This window comes from Tachyglossus aculeatus, chromosome 11 (assembly GCF_015852505.1).
Source record: "Tachyglossus aculeatus isolate mTacAcu1 chromosome 11, mTacAcu1.pri, whole genome shotgun sequence".
Lineage (NCBI taxonomy): Eukaryota > Metazoa > Chordata > Mammalia > Monotremata > Tachyglossidae > Tachyglossus > Tachyglossus aculeatus.
This window is the reverse complement of record NC_052076.1, coordinates 62084738-62104564: the sequence shown is the minus strand read 5'-3', so window position 1 is coordinate 62104564 and position 19827 is coordinate 62084738.

The following is a 19827-nucleotide window of genomic DNA, read 5'->3' as shown; positions in this document are numbered from 1 at the left end:
GCATGTCACTTAACTCCTCTGTTCCCTCATCTGAATAATGGAGATTAAGATTGTGAGCCCCATGTGGAGCAGGGACTGCGTCCAACCTAATTTGCTTGTAACCATTTCAGTATTTAGTAAAGTGCCTTGGCACATAGTAAGTGGCTAACAAATAACACAATTTTTATACTCACCTCAATCCCACAATACTAATGTAAATACTATTATTCTACTACTTCCTATTTCTACTACTCTATTTCCCCTATCCCTACTCTATTTTAGTGCCTGCCCCTGTAGACTATAATATCTTTGTGGGCAGTGATAATGTTTACCAATGTGGTTACACTGTACTTTCCCAAGCATTTAGAATGTATACTGTACCTATCAAGAACTCAGTAAATACCATCAATTTGATATTTGCCAAGTGATTTGCAGTCCTAAATGATAGGGTTATAATGGTGCAACCTCTGGGTGTGTGAAGGGTTCTTTGCTGTCTTTTAGTAATTGAATCAATCAATCAGTCTGTTATTTGTTCACCATGTCCATCCCAAATATCTTCTATTTATTCCAGCACTTAGAATGGTGCTTGGCACATAGTAAGCACTTAACAAATATTATTACCATGTGCTGAGTACTATACTAAGCACTTGGTAGTCCAGTGCAATAGAGATAGTAGACCCAATCACTGAGCACGAGAAGCTTGCAGTCTAGAGGGGATGACAGGTATTAAATTATAAACAGGAGAAAGGGGAAGAGTATAGGGGTAGGCACATAAAAGCCAGGGGATTGGGGACCCAATGAATATCAAGTCCTTAAAGGCTACAGATTCAGGTTTAGAAGAGGGGAAGGGAAATAGGGGAAATGAGGGATTATAGGAAGGTCCCTTGAAATAGATGTGATTTTTTTTTTTTTTTGGAGGACTTTAACAGTAAGGAGAGTGGTGGGAAAGTGGGAACAAGGGATCCACAGCAAGATGGGAAAAATCAAGGTATACCAAATAGGTTGGCATTAGAGGAACAAAGCATGTGGGCTGGGTTGTAGTAGCTCAGTGAGTTATGGTAGGAGGAGGAGAGTTGATTTAATAATAAACTGAAGTGTCTTCACCTGAATTGCATGTTTTCCCTAGCCATCAGACACACCCACTGCTTTGCCTATCAGCCCCTGGATAACAACTGTGGAGCCATCAAACTTCATGGGGAAAGGGCAAAAAAATGGGGTCCTGATCTTAGGCTGGCTCTTGTTCAGAGGGTGGCATCCCCAGTGAAAGAGAATCCCTTTGCAGTAAGAAGAAAAAGTCACTCAATTGTTCTGGGGCAGGCTAGGAATGAATTGTAGTCAACTTTATAGGAATTCTCATTTTTCCTTCTGTATTCCTGAATCACTGTTCCCTGGTGGGCAGTGCTGTGGCCCGTGCACAGTGCTGTGCAGAGGCCTGATTCTTGTTCAGCCCACCCAACATGGGAATTTAGCTATTCCACCCCAAAATCCAGCCTGCTTGAAGGGTTCCTGCTGCTGCAGAGACCAGTGATGGGATTAGAACCAGGACAAATGCACAAGAGTTATAACTGTTTCCAAGGTTGTTGATCTGACATATCACATGCATGTCAGAACCTGAAACTTGGAGGATTCCAAGGATTGTGTTTTGATTTGGGGGCTCCCTAAAGCACTAGAGGGAATGCCTTAGCACTGTTTATAGAGAGGAAGTGTGGACTGTGCTCTCTAGGAGTCAGAGGACCTGAGTTCTAATCCCATCTCTGCTATTTACCTGCTATGTAACCATAGGTAAGTTACTTGATTTACCTCTGCCTCAGTTCCCTCATCTCCAAAATGGAGATTAATTAATTATGGTATTTGTTAAGCACTCACGATGTGCCAAGCACTGTTCTAAGCACTGGGTTAAATACAAAGTAATCAGGTTGTCCCATGTGGGGCTCAGTCTCAATCCCCATTTTAGAGATGAGGTAACTGAGGCACAGAAAAGTTAAGTGACTTGCCCCAGGTCACACAGCAGATAAGTGGTAGAGCCAGGAGTAGAACCCATGACCTCTGACCCCCAAGCCTGTGCTCTAGCCACTAGGACATCAAAACCTGTTCTCCCTCTTATTTAAACTGTGAGTCCCACGTGGGACCTGACTGTTTTATATCTACCCTGGTGCTTAGCACAGTGCTTGGCACATAGCACTTTATTATTATTGTCATCTTCATTACTACTATCACTGAGACAATACACCACTCTTAGTTAATGTTTGTAAATAGATGGGTCTCTACTGAAGACTTTGAGCATGAAACTCTGTCCCAGGTGTCTGACAGGGAATCAATTAATTTCCAGGAGGAATACCTAGATCAGCAGATCTGGCACTTGCTGCCAATGAGGGTAATAATAGTAATAATAATGGTATTTAAGTGCTTACTATGTTCCAGGCAGTGTTCTAAGCACTGGGGTAGATACAAAATAATCATGTTGAGCATGGTCCCCATCCCACTTAGGGCTCACAATCTTAATCACCATTTTACAGGTGAGGGAACTGAGGAACAGAGAAGTGAAGTAATTTGCCCAAGGTCACATAGACAGGTGGCAGAGGCAGGATTAGAACCCAGGTCCTTCTGACTCCCAGCCCCATACTCTATCCACTAGGTCATGCTGCTTCCTCATGTAATGGCATGAAGGTTACAGTGGTATATGGTGAGGTGATTTCTCTAGGCTTGCTACTGTGCTTCCACACCTGAATTATTAACATATTTGTCCCTGACACTTTTTCCTCTGAGTCATCCCCATTGTGTGAACATCACTGTTTGGGCCATCAGGTGGCACTGGAAAAAAAGGGCTGTTCTGTGCCTGCAGGGTTTGTGTTTGAATTTGGCAAGATGTGATTCAGTTAGTACAGACCTCCACCTGTATGTGTATTCATGTCAGCTGCAGCCCTACTCGGTAACTCACTGCTGAGCCACATTTTGTACCTCCCCAGGCTTGGCACTGAGTGGCTGCACGTTCTCCTTTGAGTATCGGAATTGAAAGGAGGCGGATGTTTACCTAGTGAATGTGGGCGCCTGTTTGCTAAAGAGGGACCTGTCAAGCTTGGCCCTCATGGGAGAAATGAACTCTGCCTCCAGGGCTTTGAGGCCAGGAGAAAGTGTCCTGACCAGTGAATGTGTCCAAGTGAGAGCTAAGAAAGTGCCGTTGATGACTTTGGACATGTGAGCAGATGGACTGCTGTGACTGGTAGGTCCTGTTTGGTTCAGGAGACCAATAATGAGCAGATACTGGTTTGGATCCAGCTCCAAATATACAGTTATTTTTCTTTGACATGCTGCCTGTGGTTATAGTACCCGTTTGTACCATGACTTGTATATGCATAAAACAGACAAAAGAAAAAAGGTAAAGATTATGAGATGTATTTCCCATAATATTTAATAATCACATTAAAACACTGACATATATTGCACTGTACTTCCAAATCTGTTTTCTCTAGAAATTACACCCCAGCATTTAATTCACCGAAATAACTCATTTTATACAACACAACAACATAGTAAAATAACTCATCCTGGATATATGGATATGAATAGATTTAACACATCTGCATTGAACAAAATGAATCTAAAAGCTGAGAAACTGCTATTCTCTTTTTGAGAGTTACCGATTATTTTACCATTCCCTTCAGTTTGCTTGTTTGTATTTGTTAAATTACTTTAGGAATTAGAAAAGGAGAAAGCTAAGAACATAGAGGAGGTTGTTGCTCTGGCTTGGGTAGACAAAAAAGGAAATGAGACTGCGCAATAATTTGTATTCCTTATTTCATTGAAAAATATTTACAATTGTGATAAGACCCATGGAGAATACTATATTCAGCAGAGAGCTGGTTTATTTAATCCATTGGAAATATTGCATTTTCACTATAAAACTCTCCCGACAGAAGTCTTGAAATTAAAATGATTTTTGAAGCTGATAGTAACATTGCCAAAAAAAAACCCCAACAAATCAGAGTTCTAGTGTTGTGTGATTCCCAATGGAGGGAGGGATGCACTTTTAGACCCAGGATGACTTCCCTGGGTGTAAGCAAGAAGATGGGTTTATCCATAGGGAAGAAGAGAATTCCAGCTGTATCTTAGGATTCATCTTTTCTGGCTTTGTTAGCCACTTCATAAACAGTTATTGATCCTCCCTGAGATTTTCAGAGGGGCCAAAATTATTTCCATGTCTGTAGGTGTGTTTAGAAACTAAGCACCATGGTGAATGTAGTCAAATTAGGACAGCTGGTTTGGAAAGATGGCTGCCATTGATAAGAGCCTTTGGTGCTTTTCCCAAATCGAAGATTATTCTTTGGTTCTAATGGTGATCTACTGGGAGGCACACCCTAATCTGTGCCTCAATCTGGGAATACACCCGAGTCCCAAATCTGGGTGGAAGAGATTGTTACCTAGAAAGAAGGGACATTTTAGCTGTGGTTGTTTGGATGCACGCTTTCTCTCTGCTGCTTTTCCTCTAGCAAATCAAGTCAACTATTTCTGCCATTCACCAGATAATTGGGTTGTCTGGTGTCCATATGCCTATGATGCTTCTAATCCCAAACACAGCCCCCTAAAATTTTTGTTTCCCTCAGGACACAGGAGGAAGAGGAGAAAAGTCCAGATCCCATTAAGTGGTTGGATTTTTTTTTTAATGAAAGAACAGGATAATACACAGCATGAGGGAAAGAGATGTGATATTAGGAAGAATTGCCAAGCTCTGGGCTGTTAAATAACAGGAGAGATTGTTTAGGGAGGCAGTGATACAGTTTATAACCTACCGGTGAGAGGAGATGGACAGGCCCAGAAGCGATATAAATAAATAGATTGAAGAGCAAACATTCTTGGAGTAAAGGAGCAAAACCTGGAATTAACAGTTGTCATTGCCCAATCTCAAGAAGCAGGCAAAGGGACTGGTTTACCCTAGAAAGGATTTCAGAAAATGTTGCAAATTCTCGAGACAGATTTTTCTGATAATCCTGAAACCTTTTGATGATCATGGGGCTAAGAAGCTGGTGTCGGTAGACAAAGCTTCTGGGTAGGTGCTTCTAGGAAATGGTGATTATCCAGCATTAATAAGGATGTGAAGGGCAATATAAGAACAACAAAAAGTCCCTCTCTGCTCCAATCATTTTTAAGGTATGACACCAACTTTCGTATGGGGACCACTGTCAAATAATGCGTCTATATCTAACTAATTAGCAGGGTTTGCTGCTTTCAAAATCTGTCACAGGTTTCTTTGCACTAAATAGCTGCTTATGCAAAGGAACTGTGTGAAACTCTATTAAAAACCCCAGGTTTGAAGCAAAAGCTGTTTTTTAAAAGAAAAGAAAGAATGTGCAGAGGAGGGAAAATGCATGTGGACTTTTCAATAATATTGGCCAGATATAATCCCTGCCCTGCCCAGCCTCCCATCAAGAAGTGGTTAAAATTATTAGGAAGGGAATTCCTTCGTGCTATTAATGTCCTGCAATTCAGCTGTGACTCTGTTCGGTTCTCTTGTTTTTCCTCTTCAAGTGCTGTTCTGTTTTTAAAGCTGTGCTGAAGGAATGCTCTCCAGTGGACTGCAGCCTGTCACCGCTCCCTGTCATGTGTCCGATAATTAAAATCTGACTGATTTACTGACTGGCATCAACCATCACAGCTCAAGAGTTAGATGATGTTCATCCTTCCCAAGGCTAAATTTACTTGGTGAAAAGGGGCTGCTTGCTCCCAGGCTGAGCTGTCATTCAGCTGCCGTGGAAACCATAAAGATAGCTAACAGAGCCCCAGCCAGCAGTCTTTAGTTTATTTTATTCTAATATTTATTGCCACCCAGAAAATGAACATAATACAGACAAGTTAGTGAGAGCACTGCATGGGTGATTTGTGGGGCTGGTGTGTAGTGCCATCAAAACAGTCCTGCGGCATTAAAATAAAATAGAACAGTGGTGTTTCCCCAAAGTATGGCTAGGTTGCTTCTCTGTTTATGGGAAATCTAATGGGGCACCATTTATTATTAGGCTTTAAGGAGATATGCACACATGGAGGGGATTGTTCTTTTTCACACACTCAACTTGGAGAGATGAAAAGGCTCAGGACTAGTCAAATCCATTGCTGTGCTGAAGGTGTGGGAAGAGTTAGCAGAGAGGCTCTAAAATATTTTGAAATTAAACATCTGCACAAAGGGTAGGGGACATCATAAAAACCCAACCAAAAAGATTGAATTATCTGAGGTCATTTTATTTATCCTGGAACTGGCTTTGGGCTGACTGTTTCAGTAGCCCCGGAGCACAATTCTCTGGGTTAAGGAGCATGGTGTAAGGGGTGAGGGGGGTGTCATATTTTGGCTCTGGGCTCCAGCTCATGCCACTCTGCTGAGTTTTTCTTTCATCTCGGGGGGGGGGGGAACGACATTCAGATTCCTGTCAGTCACCTCGAGTGACCTTCCCATCCCAGAGGAAAGCAGGGAGAGGGAAAAAGGGCTAGCCACTCAGGCCTCTGGTTCTTGTTTAAGGCAAAAGAAAGATGGTTGGAGATCCCATCGTCCTGCTTTTCCCCAACCGCGGAGCACATCAGCGGGCACTGCACATAAATAATACAAAAACTTAAACACAGACCATGGAGTAATAAACTCGCATACCTTTCTAGCATGGGGGTGATTCATCACACACAATATTTACAGTGCTAAACAAAATAATTATACCATCATATATACTCTGTTAAGCAAACACAAGGCAGTCATATTGAGAAAAGAGAAAAAAACAAATGAATGCCCGTAACCAGCAGGATGAAATTTCCTGTGTGCCTGTAGTAGCCTTGCACCAGTTTCCTACGTCCCTGTACTTACCTGAGGAGGTTGGGGAGGAGCCCAGTCTGGCCAGGGATAGGGAATGTTCTCAGGGAGGCTTGTAGGTGCTCTGGAAGACCTTGGTCTCGGCTTTGTAATGGCCCCATTCTCCCAGAACTTTCTCAATCAAAATAACTCTTGGGATCTGAGAAGGTCCAGGGAAGTGAAGCGGAGGAGCTTAGCCCCGGGTTTACCTGCAGGCCCAAACAAAATTACTCTGTCCCTGCAATTCAAGATGACCTAAATCCCTATGAGATTAGAATATTCTGAACAGATTTGTCCCCTGGATACCCCATGCAGAGCCAGTTGCACTTCTAGGGAGCAATTTCTATTGGAAAACTTAGGTTCCAAATCCAGAAAACAGTGTGGTGTAGTGGATAGAGTACAGGCTTAGGAGTCAGAAAGAACTGGGTTCTAAACTCTGCTCCACCACTTATCTGCTGTGGGAACTTGGGCAAGTCGCTTCCCTTCTCTGGGCCTCCATTACCTCATTTGTAAAAATGGGGATTGAGTGTGAGCCCCATACGGGACAATGGAGTGGGTCCAAGCTGTTTATCTTGTATCTACCCCAGCACTTAGTACAGTGCCTTGCACATAGTAGTGCCTAACAAATAACATTAAAAATAAAAATGCAAAAAAGAGGGGGAAAGTGTGTAGCAGGAATGTGCTCTATGAGGGCCTAGGAGATTGTGGCTGCAGCCCTGTATCCACAAGTAGAGACTCAGGGCCACTGTATAAGAATATATACAAAAAAATCTTGAGATGGATTTTTTTTCCTTCTTTCCTCTATCCTAACCCTTCCTTCAACTTATACCTTCCTACATAGTAGCATAAGCCATGTCTTACAGGGCAAATCAGTTGTCCTTTCAGCCTAGTATTCTTTCTTGTCAACAGTACTGAAAGATGTCTAGAAGAACCATGTGACACTGACCTTTCTTGACATCCATCTTCTTTAGGAATGGATGCCTCAACCCACCTAACCTTCACTCTCTCCTTCACTTCCCTCTCACACTCCCCCTGCATAATGCTTATTCCTACTTTGTAAGAATGAAAACATCCATCAATATCCCAAGATAGACAAACCTGAAAATGTTTGGTTTTTTTTGTTTTTGATTTTTAAATTGCGAGCTCATTTGGAGAACCCTTCCTCAACACCCATATGATCTGGGAAAAAGAATGTCCCTATTAGAAGGTAAGCTCCATGAAGTCAGGGCCAATATCTTTTAGTTTACTTGTTCTGCTTATCACCACATTATATGCTAAATAGAATCAACTGCATGAAGACAACCTCTCCTGTTAATGCATTTCAGTGTCTACCAATTCAAAGTCTTTTCTTAGATGTTTCCTACTCTCCCCTGTTGTAATGTGAACCTTTTTTCATTTGAGTTCTGTGCTCACTGGAGTTGGGAGGATTATCTTACAGCTCTAACATATCCTGATCCATTATATAAACCAAGGCAAACTTAGATTTCTAAACCAGCTAAAATAAATGGCTCTTTTAAAAATAAATTGGAGTTTCTCGCTTTTGGGGTCACCACCTCCAGAGGTCCAGGCCAAGAGAGAGACCCAGACTCCTGTTCAGTGACCTCCCTTTCTCTCCTTGGCTTGGGTCCTGCCCAATTGTTGAGTTTGGACAAGGTTGGATTGTTCATTGTGGTTCTGGCAAATGTTCAATCAAGTTATATCCAGATTCCCTGAAGATATCTCAGCAGTAAGAGGGACTAAAAGTGTTCTTATTGGTCACAAAGTTCATGGCCTAGTGGATAAAGCAGGGGCCTAAGTGTCAGAAGTACCTGGGCTCTGACACTTGTGTGCAGTGTGACCTTCCGCAAGTCACTTCACTTTTCTGTGCCTCAGTTACCTCACCTGTAAAATTGGGATTAAGACTGTGAGCCCCATGTGGGATAGGGACTGAGTTCAACCTGATTAGCCTAGCCTATAGTAAGAGCTTAACAAATAACATTTTTTTAAAAAGTGAAATAGCGTCTTTGGAGAAGCAGCATGGCCTAGTGCAAAGAAAATGGACCTCAGTCGAGGGCCTGAGTTCTAATCTTGGATCTACCACATCTGCTGTGTGATCTTGGGCAAATAATTTCACTCTTTTGTGACTGTTACCACATCAGTAAAATAGGGATTAAATTCATTTCCCCTTGACTTACAAAATCTGTCAGCTCCCTCCAAATATGGTGAAACCTCTCAGGAAAATAAGCAAATGAACCCTATCAATAGTAGTAGCCCAGTGTTTCAGCCACAGAATGTTTAAATTTCCAGCTGCAATGGGCAGAGGAGCAGTGTGGTCTAGGGAGTCAGAGGATCTGGGTTTGAATGTGCTTTTTCTTAATAGTATTTGTTAATTGCTTACTATATGCACTGTAGTAAGTGCTGGGGTAGATAAAAGTTAATCAGATTGGACACAGTCCTTTGTCCTACCTAGGGCTCAAAGTCAGACTGTGAGCCCCATGTGAGACAGGTTTGGTTTCCAACCTGATCTTTTTTTCTTATTTTTTTTTTGAGTGGAATTTGTTAAGCACTTACTATGTGTCAATTACTGTTCAAGTGCTGGAGTAGGTACAAGCTGGAGAAGCAGCGTGGCTCAGTGGAAAGAGCCCGGGCTTTGGAGTCAGAGGTCATGGGTTCAAATCCCAGCTCCACCACTGTTCAGCTGTGTGACTTTGGGCAAGTCACTTCACTTCTCTGTGCCTCAGTTACTTCATCTGTAAAATGGGGATTAAGACTGTGAGCCTCATGTGGGACAAATTGATCACATTGTAACCTCTCCAGTGCTTAGAACAGAGCTTTGCACATAGTAAGTGCTTAATAAATGCTATCATTATTATTATTAAGTTAATAAGGTTAGATTCAGCCCCAGTTTCAATTCAGGCTCACAGTCTGTGATCTTGTATCTATCCCAGTACAGTATCTGGCACATAGTGAGCTCTTAACAAGTAATATTTAAAAAACAAATTCACTTTTCATTCATTCATTCATTTATTCATATTTATTGAGCGCTTACTGTGTGCAACAGTAATTTGGCAACAGATAGAAACAATCCCTACCCAACAACAGGCTCAAAGTCTAGAAGGGGGAGACAGATAACAAAACAAGTAGATTTGCTTTAAGCATCTTATTATTATTATTATTATTATTATTAATCATATTTATTGAGCACCTATTGTGTACAAAGCACTGTACTGAGTGTTTGGAAGAGTACAATAATGTTAAAGACCAGATAAAGGCCAGGAAAATGTTCAGCTGGGGGAGGTATCATGCCTATATTTAGAGGCAAATCATCCTTGTGTTCCCTTCCAACTGAATGTAGATGCCAGGCAGACCACTGGATGTTGACTTGGAAATTAGGAGTCTACTCTTCCACAGAAAAGTGGACAAAATTTCACAGAGGTTATCCAATACAACCAGGTAATGTTCCTGGGGATGCATTCTAATCAAGGGAAATGTTTTCTTTGTTACTTCTCAATCCCCTTTTTATACTTCCATTGAGAAGTGCTGGGATTTTCTTTCCACTTGTCTTTTGTGTGGTTTAGATGATGGATGGATTTTCAGGTAGTTCTTCTTGAAACAAAGAGTACTGCCCGTAAGTCTGGCTCACATTGGTTTTCTTGAGGGGCTCCTTTACTCCTTTCCTGTCAAGATTTTAAGGCAGTGCTGAAGATATCATTAGCCTGCAGAATGGCAATGACCCCCCCATACATTCACTAATATTAATAATGGCATTTGTTAAGCACTTATTGTGTGTCAAGCACTGTTCTAAGTGCTGGGGTAGATGTAAGCTAATCAGGTTGGGCACAGTCCCTGCCCCATATGGGGCTCCCAGTCTTAGTACCCATTTTACAGATGAGGTAACTGAAGCACAGAAAAGTTAAGTGATTTGCCCAAGGTCACACAGCAGACAAAGTGGACAAGCTGGGATTAGAACCCAGGTCCTTTTGACTCCTAGGCCCATGCTCTATCCACTAGGCTCTACCCACTGCTTCTCACCTCGCTTCCCTCCATTTAGCCATCCACCAGGTCCTCTCCATCTCACTAGGGTTAAAACACAACAGCCTATATTCATATTAAACAGACTCAGAGTTCAAATTCAGAAAGAGATTGCCACACACAAAAATGAAGGAAAGTGGATTAAAAAAGAAAGGTGAAGACTGTACCGTCTCTTTACAGCTGTCTTATTACTACAGCTTGATTTTACTTTTTAATGACCCAACAGGGGCTAGTTATTTATTTTCATGACCAGGCTGTGGTTCAGTAACTCAGGACCAGAGGTGGGAGTCCAAGGGAGGGGAGGGAGAAATTATGGGACTGGAATGCAGTTCAGGTAAAACAGTAAGCCCTGGAAAAGTGTTCTGGTAGGAATTATTTGGAAGCACTGTTTCCCTCCAACTTGGTTCCTGTTGCTGCATTCATTTTGAACCAGGAGGGGAAAGCATAGTGGTTAGTGCAGGTACTAAATTTCCCATGATACCATTAGGAGTAATAGTATCTCCTGTAAGTGTCTCATGAGCAGGAAGCCACCTGGCCTAGTGAGTAGAGTGTGTGGCTGGAAGTCAGAAGGATCTGGGTTCTAATCCCTGCTCCACCACTTGTCTGCTGTGTGACCTTGGGCAATCCACTTAATATTGCTGCGACACAGTTACCTCATCTGTAAAATGGAAATTAAGACTTTGAGCCCCATGTGGGGCAGGGACTGTGTCCAATCTGACTAGCTTGTATCTTCCTCAGTGCTTAGAACAGTGCCTGACACATAGTAAGCGCCTAACAAATACCATTAAAAATGATATCCTCCCACTCTATATTGTATTCTCCCAAACACTTAGTACAGTGTTCTATACATTGTAATTACTCAAATACCACTAACTGATTGATACTAAGTGCTTTCTGTGTGCAGAGTACTGTACTTAGTGTTGCAAAAGTCCACAGAGATGGGAATGAGACATGGCTCCTGGCTTAATGAACTGATGACAGACATACAAGGAGCAAATAAGAGCCAGTGAGAAGATAAAAAACAAACCTTAGATGACAATTCAGGCTGTATTTCCCCAGCTTCCACTCCAAATGTCCATCCCAAAGCACCACTGTCATGGACAGAGTCAATGTAGTGGTCTCAGCAGTAGAGAAAAGACTCCATGGGACTAAGTGGGGCAAAGACCCTTAGTTTGAGCTCCACTGATTGAAGTTGGGGAAGCGAAGCTGGTAACAGATCAAATGCAGGCAGCAGGATCAGTATGGTCACCTACCTCCAGCCAGGCTGTGTCACTGTTCTAAGTGCTGGGATAGATACAAGGTAATCAGGTTGGATACAATCCCTGTCCCACATAACTGATAATAATAATTCTGGTATTTAAGTACTTACTCTGTGCGAGGCATTGTACTAAGCGCTGGGGCAGAAACAGACAAATCATGTTGGACACAATCCCTGTCCCGCATGGGACTCAGTCTCAATCCCCATTTTACAGATGAGATAACTGAGGTACAGAGAAGCTAAGTGACTTTCCCAGGGTCACAAAGCAGATAAGTGGCAGAACGGGGACTAAAACCTATGACCTTCTGACTCCCAGGCCCATCTTTATCCACTATGCTGTGCTATGGCTCACAGTCTTAATCCCCATTTTACAGATGAGGTAACTGAGGCACAGAGAAGTGAAGTGATTTGCCCTAGGTCACACAGCAGAAAAGTGGTGGAGCCAAGATTAGAGCCCGGGTCCTTCTGCTCCCAGGCCCATGCTCTACCCCCCAGACCATGCTCCTGGGGAGGTTCCACTGTCCCCAGGATCTCACTCCCACCCCAATAATAATAATAATAATAATAATAATAATAATAATAATGCTATTTAAGAGCTTACTATGTGCCAAGCACTGTTTAAAGCAGGGGGGTAGATATTATAATAATAATAACAATTGATATGAGGTAATCAGACTGCGCCATGTGGGGCTCACAGTCTTAATCCTTATTTAACAGATGAGGTAACTGAGGCCCAGAGAAGTGAAGTGCCTTGCCCAAGGTCACACAGCATGGAAGTGTCAGGCCAGAGATTAGAACCCATATCCTCTGACTCCCAAGCCTGTGCTCTTGTCACTAGGCCCCATCGCTTCAACTATCCATGGTCTTCACTGCCATTCCAGCATTATCTAGTGGGCATTGAGCACTGTATCAAATGCACAGTGCAACACTCTGCACACCTGTATATCAGCACCTGTATATATGTATATATGTCTGTATGTATTTATTACTCTATTTGTACATATTTATTCTATTTATTTTATTTTGTTAATATGTTTTGTTTTGTTCTCTGTCTCCCCCTGTGAGCCCACGGTTGGGTAGGGACTGTCTCTATATGTTGCCAACTTGTACTTCCCAAGCGCTTAGTACAGTGCTCTGCACACAGTAAGCGCTCGATAAATATGATTGAATGAATGAATGCACACAGTAAGAACCCCATACCAGTGCTCTCTTGCATTTGTCTAATGTAGAGGAGTGACCAACAGCACTTATTAAATGCCTGGGTGTTACAGGAAAATAACTAATATTTTCACCTCTGATTGTCCCTCTTCCTATGGAGAGCAAGACCCAATCATTTTAGTCTGCCTCCATAATAATCTTTCCATCCCTTTGTTCATACTGCTTGCCTTCCTTCTCTGTACCATCCACAGCTCTAATATGTCCTGCATAATATGAGGAAAAGAACCACAGTATTCCAGGGGTAGGCATAGCATGGTTTTATTCTGGGGCAAAACTAAGCCTTTGTTCTCTTTTCTTATTCCTTGATGGTGTCCACCACACTTGTGGCCTTTTGGGATGCCACTGCACATTAATCAACCAGTGATATTTATTGAGCACTTACCATATGCAGAGCATTGTCCTAGTGCTTGGGAAAGTATAATACAATGGAGCTGGCAAACATGATCCATGCACACAAAGAGCTTACAGGCTACAGTAAAATAAATTACAGATTGGAAAATAGAGTGTATGGATATGTGCATAAGTGTTGTGGGGCTGGGGTGAGTATCGAAGTACTTAAGAGGTTTAGAACCGAGGGCAAATAGGGGAAATGAAGGTTGAGTCAGGGAAGGTTTCTTGGAGGAAATATGATTTAGGGAGATTTTGAAGATGATGGGAGTGGTGTACATGGGTCCAAAGATTTGAGAGAACCATTGTTCTAATAGTGCTATTTGTTAAGCACTTTTTACATGTCAAGCACTGTTCTAAGCCCTGGAGAAGATACAAATTAATCAGACAGTCCCTGTCCCACAACAGTCTAAGTAGAAGGGAGCACAGGTATTGAATCCCCATTTTACAGATGAGGTAACTGAGTTGCGGAGAAGTGACTTGCCCAAGGTCACACAGCAGATAACTGGAAGAGCAGAGATTAGAACCCAGGTCCTCTGACTCCCAGGACAGCTCTTTCCACTAGACTACACTGTTCCTCATTACAACAGACTCTAAGATTTTTTTTTTTCCTACTTAAATCTGGAAGAGAGCTCAGAACCTATCTTTTCACCACTGGTATTAATCTCGGGTTGTTTGCAAACTCCCTCTCTAATGAATCATTGATGAAGATGCTAAATGAAACTGATCTAATAATAATGGTAACTATTAAATACTATGTGCCAAGCACTGTGCTAAGTGCTGGGGTTGATACAAGGTGATCAGATTAAACACAGTCCCTGTACTCATGGGGCTCACAATGCGAATAGAAGGTAGAAGAGGTATTGAATCCCCGTTTTACAGATGAGGAAACTGAGGCACAAAAGTTCAGGGGCTTGCACGAGGTCACACAGTAAAGGAGCAGAACCAAGATTAGAATCCAGGTCCTTTGACTCCCAGGCTTGCACTCTTTCAACTAGGCCACATTATTTCTAGGGATAATTTCCTTTAATGAAATTCAGCATGTTGGGGGCTGTGGGGAAACAGTAAGAAAGCTGAGTGTTCTTCAATCCTAAAGTGGGGATTTTAAGAAACACTTTTTGGTAGGGGTAATCTTTTAGTAAGGCTTTGAAAGAAGGGAGGATGTGATGTGGTGGAGCTGAGGGGAGGGTATTTGAGGCATGCAAACAGGCATGATTAATGGAATGAAAGAGAGGAAAGTATCAAGTGAGGTTCAGTTAGATTGGTTGCTTAGCTGGCACAAAGATCATGAGCTAGGATGCAGTAGTAGCAGGAAGTTGATGGAAAACAGCATAGACTGAAATAATTGTGATATTTTTAGCGCTTACAATGTGCCACACACTGTACTAAACCCTGGGGTAGATACAAGATAATTGGGTTGGACACAGTCCCTGTCCCATATAAGGTTCACAGTTTAAGCAGGTGGGAGGTATTTAATTCTCATTTTACAGATGAGGAAACTGAGGCACAGAGAAGTGAAATGATTTGTCCAAGGTCACATAGGAGGCAAGACATGGATCAGGAATCACAGCCAGGTCTTCTAACTCTTAATCCAAAGCTCTTTCCTCTAGGCCATGCTGCTTCTCTAGTGAGGTTCTTTGGTTATTTCCTATTCTTTCTAGAATTTATCTTCAACTCATGATCATCAACTGGCCTCATGCATCCCTATCAAGCTTCCTGAGGTCTGACTCTATGACACTCCAAGACTCCAGGTTGGGGGAATGAGGTGGACTTATTCATTTATTTTTAAGGCACAAATAAGGGTGGTAGGGGGCAAAGTAAGGTCATTAACATAAGGTTCATGATGTTCTCTCTCTTCCCATGATTTAGTACCTTTAACAACCACGTATTCCAAAGGGCTTTAAAAATGAGCTAGAAAAATCACTCCCCCTGCCAAGGCAGAAATGCCTTCAATTCTGCCGTGGGGGTAGCAGCTCTCTGACCTGTGGATGGCCAGACTATTTACCTGGTTGGTTACCAGGTCGGAGGAAAAACTCACCTGGGATTTTACGGGACCTTTGAACCTCTCGGGAAATTCTCCAGGGAGGAGGAGGAGGGCCAGGAAAGATTAGTATTTTTATTTTAAATAAATCAATTGGCTAATCAGGGGTGGGATTTTTCAGCCGGGAATTGAGAGGGCAAAAGGAGAACAGTAATTTTTTCGACCTGTCACTTTAAAATACAACCCTCTTGCTTAAACACAGCTTTGATGCAGTATCAGAGAGGGAGAGTCTTGAAAGAGTGTCAAGGCTAGAACGGCATATTTTAAAGTAACAGCAAGTAAATTAAGCTAATTAAGCACGCTTAATGCTTGGGAATCTTTTTTTTTTTGCCTTCAAGAGAGGCTGCTTGCTAAGCAGATTATTTTTCTTCAGCATTCACAGCTCCAATCATTACCTCAATTTTAGGTGTTAACTCTTTCTCGGGGATTTGATTCAACCACTCGATAAATCACTGTACCCTTTTTTGGAGAGCTTACATCCTCTTTCTCCCTTGAACTTTTTTGATAACCTCTCACAGAGGTAAAACCGAGGACCTCAGGTTAATGAATCCCCCTCCCAGTTGTGGTTGAGCCATGCTTTCAAAGCTACTTTGCCAGATGACCTTGGGGAGAAAAACTTCATGATTTATCTTTGGTACTATCAGCCCCTCCCAACTCCCAAGGTGTCAAAGCACTTTGAGCTCCTTAGAGCAAACTCAGTGTTAGAAGTCAACTGATTCATTCATTGTTGTATTTATTGAGCCCTTACTGTGTGCAAAGCACTATACTAAGTGGTTGGGAGAGTACAATATGACAACAGATTCCTGCCCAAAACAAGCTCACAGGCTAGATGACTGATTAGTCTTATCATTTACTAATACATAGATAATATATTTTTAAGTGAATGCCCCCCCGACCAGAAGTCAAACAATGAAGGTTTAAGGGTGGGATGGGGCTCCTAGAAGGTTATTTCATCTAAACAGACTTACAGTGACTTCCATCTAATGAACTGCTTTTTGTATTATGAGTAATTTTGCTTTTCCTGCTCTGAGAAAAGCAAACTTTCCCAGAGCTGCAATGAAGGCATTCCTAAGAGCTGTCACATCAACTTGGGACTAGTGATGCTAAACTCCAGGTGTCTACATTAAATAAAATAATATTTAACACATATCTTCTCAGAGGGTTTTGCAAACACTCACTTGCTAAACTTTATCATGCCCTTGGGTCCTCCACTTCACGAGGTATTGAGATCTAGAGAAGTTCAATGACTTACCCGGATCCAGGATGAGAGAAAGTCAGTCAAGAAGGCATTTATTGAGCTGACAGCACAGGGCATAAGGCACTGAGCTATGTGAGCAAAAGCAGTTTGTGCACATTTGCTTACAGTCTAATGTGGGTGTCAAGTACTGTTTTGTGAGAGAGAGTAATCAAAGTCTGATATACGGGAACAGCCCAAATTTTCAACTGACAAAATGAAATCTGGGGTTTTAAGGCAGGCAGAGTTGCCTAGTGGAAACAGCACAGGCTTGGAAGTCAGTCAGCCTAAACTAGGCTCTGCCACTTGTCTGCAGTGTGACCTTGGGAAAGTCACAACTTTTCTGTGCCTCATTTATCTCATCTGTAGGATGGGGACAAAGCACATATTCCTTCCCTCTCTAGACTATAAGCCCCAAGTGGGACAGTGACTGTGTCCAAACTGATTGTGTTGTAACTACTCCACTGCTGAGTTCAGAGGTTGGCACGTAGTACTTAACAGATATCATTACTATTTATCATTAAATGACATAGAAAGAAGACAGACTAGGTGGGAGTATGTGAAGCACAAGTGAAGTGGAGGTTGGGAATGGAAGACCTGGAGCCTGTTCAAATGTTTTTGCAGGGACTACAGTGACACTAGTATAGTGCTCTGCACACAGTAAGAGCTCAATAAATATGACTGACTGATTGTCTACACTGGCAATGAATTTGGATGTGAGGCCAGAATGCATTCTTTGTCCTTCCTTAACCAGATAATTTCTAAGCTAAAGCAAAGTACCAGTGAAATTTATCATTTGAAACAGAATTTTCCTAGGAGTGCATTTAATATTTTCCTTGTAGATGGGAAAATGCAGTACAAAGATGAGGGGGAAATCCATATATCCTGTTCCAGAATAAGTACTGGCCTGAAAATTGTCTGAGAAAAATTGAGAAGATTGTGGATTAGAAATCACTCAGCTCTGTGTATGTAGATGGAATTTGTCAGTCTATCGTTTGTCTTCATCAAAAAAAAGTGTTTCATTGAGCTTAGTGTTAACAATTGTCATTACACAGTATTTGACTATCAATAGACATAACTTGAAATCACACACTCAGCTTCTGACTCTGGGAAAACATGTGTCTTTTTGAAAGGAGAAAGAAAGACCATCTCAGAATAGCAGTGTTTTCAACAACAGTCTTCCATATTATTACATCAGGCATTGTTTCCAAATTGATGATGCTACTTAATCAAACGCCGCACCAGTGTTCTTAAAAGCATTTAGAACAAAGCAATAAAGAGGCAGTTCTATGCCACAGTTTGGCTTTTATTTCACCATCTAATCAAATCTCATAAATTTTCCACTGTCTACCAAAATGAGTTCTTGGCACCCTTCACTGAAATAAAAAAAAAAAAAAGTTAATGTAGAGTTCAAAGCAACGATTTATGTTTCTGATAATTCTAAATTAATTCCTAATCTGTGAAGCAGAAAGCAGCCATGCTTGAAATGCAGCCCACATCCCACCCATAGGCTTTAGGAGACAGCCTTGTGACGTGTGGCTCTAAAGCCCTCAGTCCTTGGCATACACACCTGAGGTTCATGCCCTCTAATGTAATTGGACAGTTTTGTTTGTGAATGTGGCCTGTTCTGCCAAACACTGAAGTCTTGGCTTTGACAGATATATCACTTTTTTGATGGGAGTGTGTTTTGAAAAGAGCTGACACCTGATCAAGTTATCTTTAATACCCTTCAGCCAACCTGACAGTTGTCCAGCAGGATCTTGTGCTGTATCCAACTGTCAGCAAACACTGAAGGATTGTGGGAGTGAATGCTGAGGAGAATCGCAGGAAGGAGAAAAAGAAAATGTGATTTTTCTATTCTCTGTTCAGTTAGCTTAGGAGCCAGAACAAATGTTTAGGTGTATATGCATTTTCAACAGCCAGCCTATGGGAGTTTGAATTAGATTCAAGCTGTGGTGATGCTAGCAATCTTAGGGCAAGCCTGGATCTACAAAATAACCCAACCTTGCAAGGGTATTTGTCTTAGATTAGAACCATTTATTAAAAAGAGGACAGTATCAGTATCATAGACTAAATATTTGGACACTAAGATCCTCTTCCCCTATGAGTTCAAAGGAAAAATACTTCACATTGGATAAAATTTGAAACCAGTGGAGGTAAGCACCACATTAAGCTCTGTGTGTGTGTTTTTATTTACTATCCTCAAAAATCTAAGTTTCAGAGAAAGCTCTGCTCAAGCACCTTCTCCAGCTTGCTCCTAGAAAACCATATCATTTCCTAAATTCATTCCTACTCTTTAAACTGGATCCCCAGACAGTGTCCTTAACTATTTTCCTGTTATCCAGCATGGATAACTACCTATAGCATCCACTAGGATATTTTCTGTATGACAAAGATCAAATGTGAACAATTGACCGGGGATTGTCTCTCTCTATTGCTGTATTTTACTTTCCAAGCAGCACACAGTAAGTGCTCAATAAATACGACTGAATGAATGAATGACCAGCACATTGGATGACTGGAAAAGTCAAACTAGAACAGGAAAGAAAGAGTCAAGAACGTTGATTTCAATGAGCAGGGCCTGGGCTGCTAGGATCTTTAAGGAATCCAGTGTAGTAAATAGAGCACGGGCCTGGGATTCAGAAGGTCATGGGTTATAATCCCGGTTCTGCCACTTGTCAGCTACGTGACCTTGGGCAAGTCACTGCACTTCTCTGGGCCTTAGTTACCTCATCTGTAAAATGGGGTTGAGACTGTGAGCCTCACATGGGGCAGGGACGGTGTTCAACCGGATTTGCCTGTATCCACCCCAGTGCTTAGTACAGCGCCTGGCATGTAGTAAGTATTTAAGAGATACCACAATTATTAACCCAGCCAAG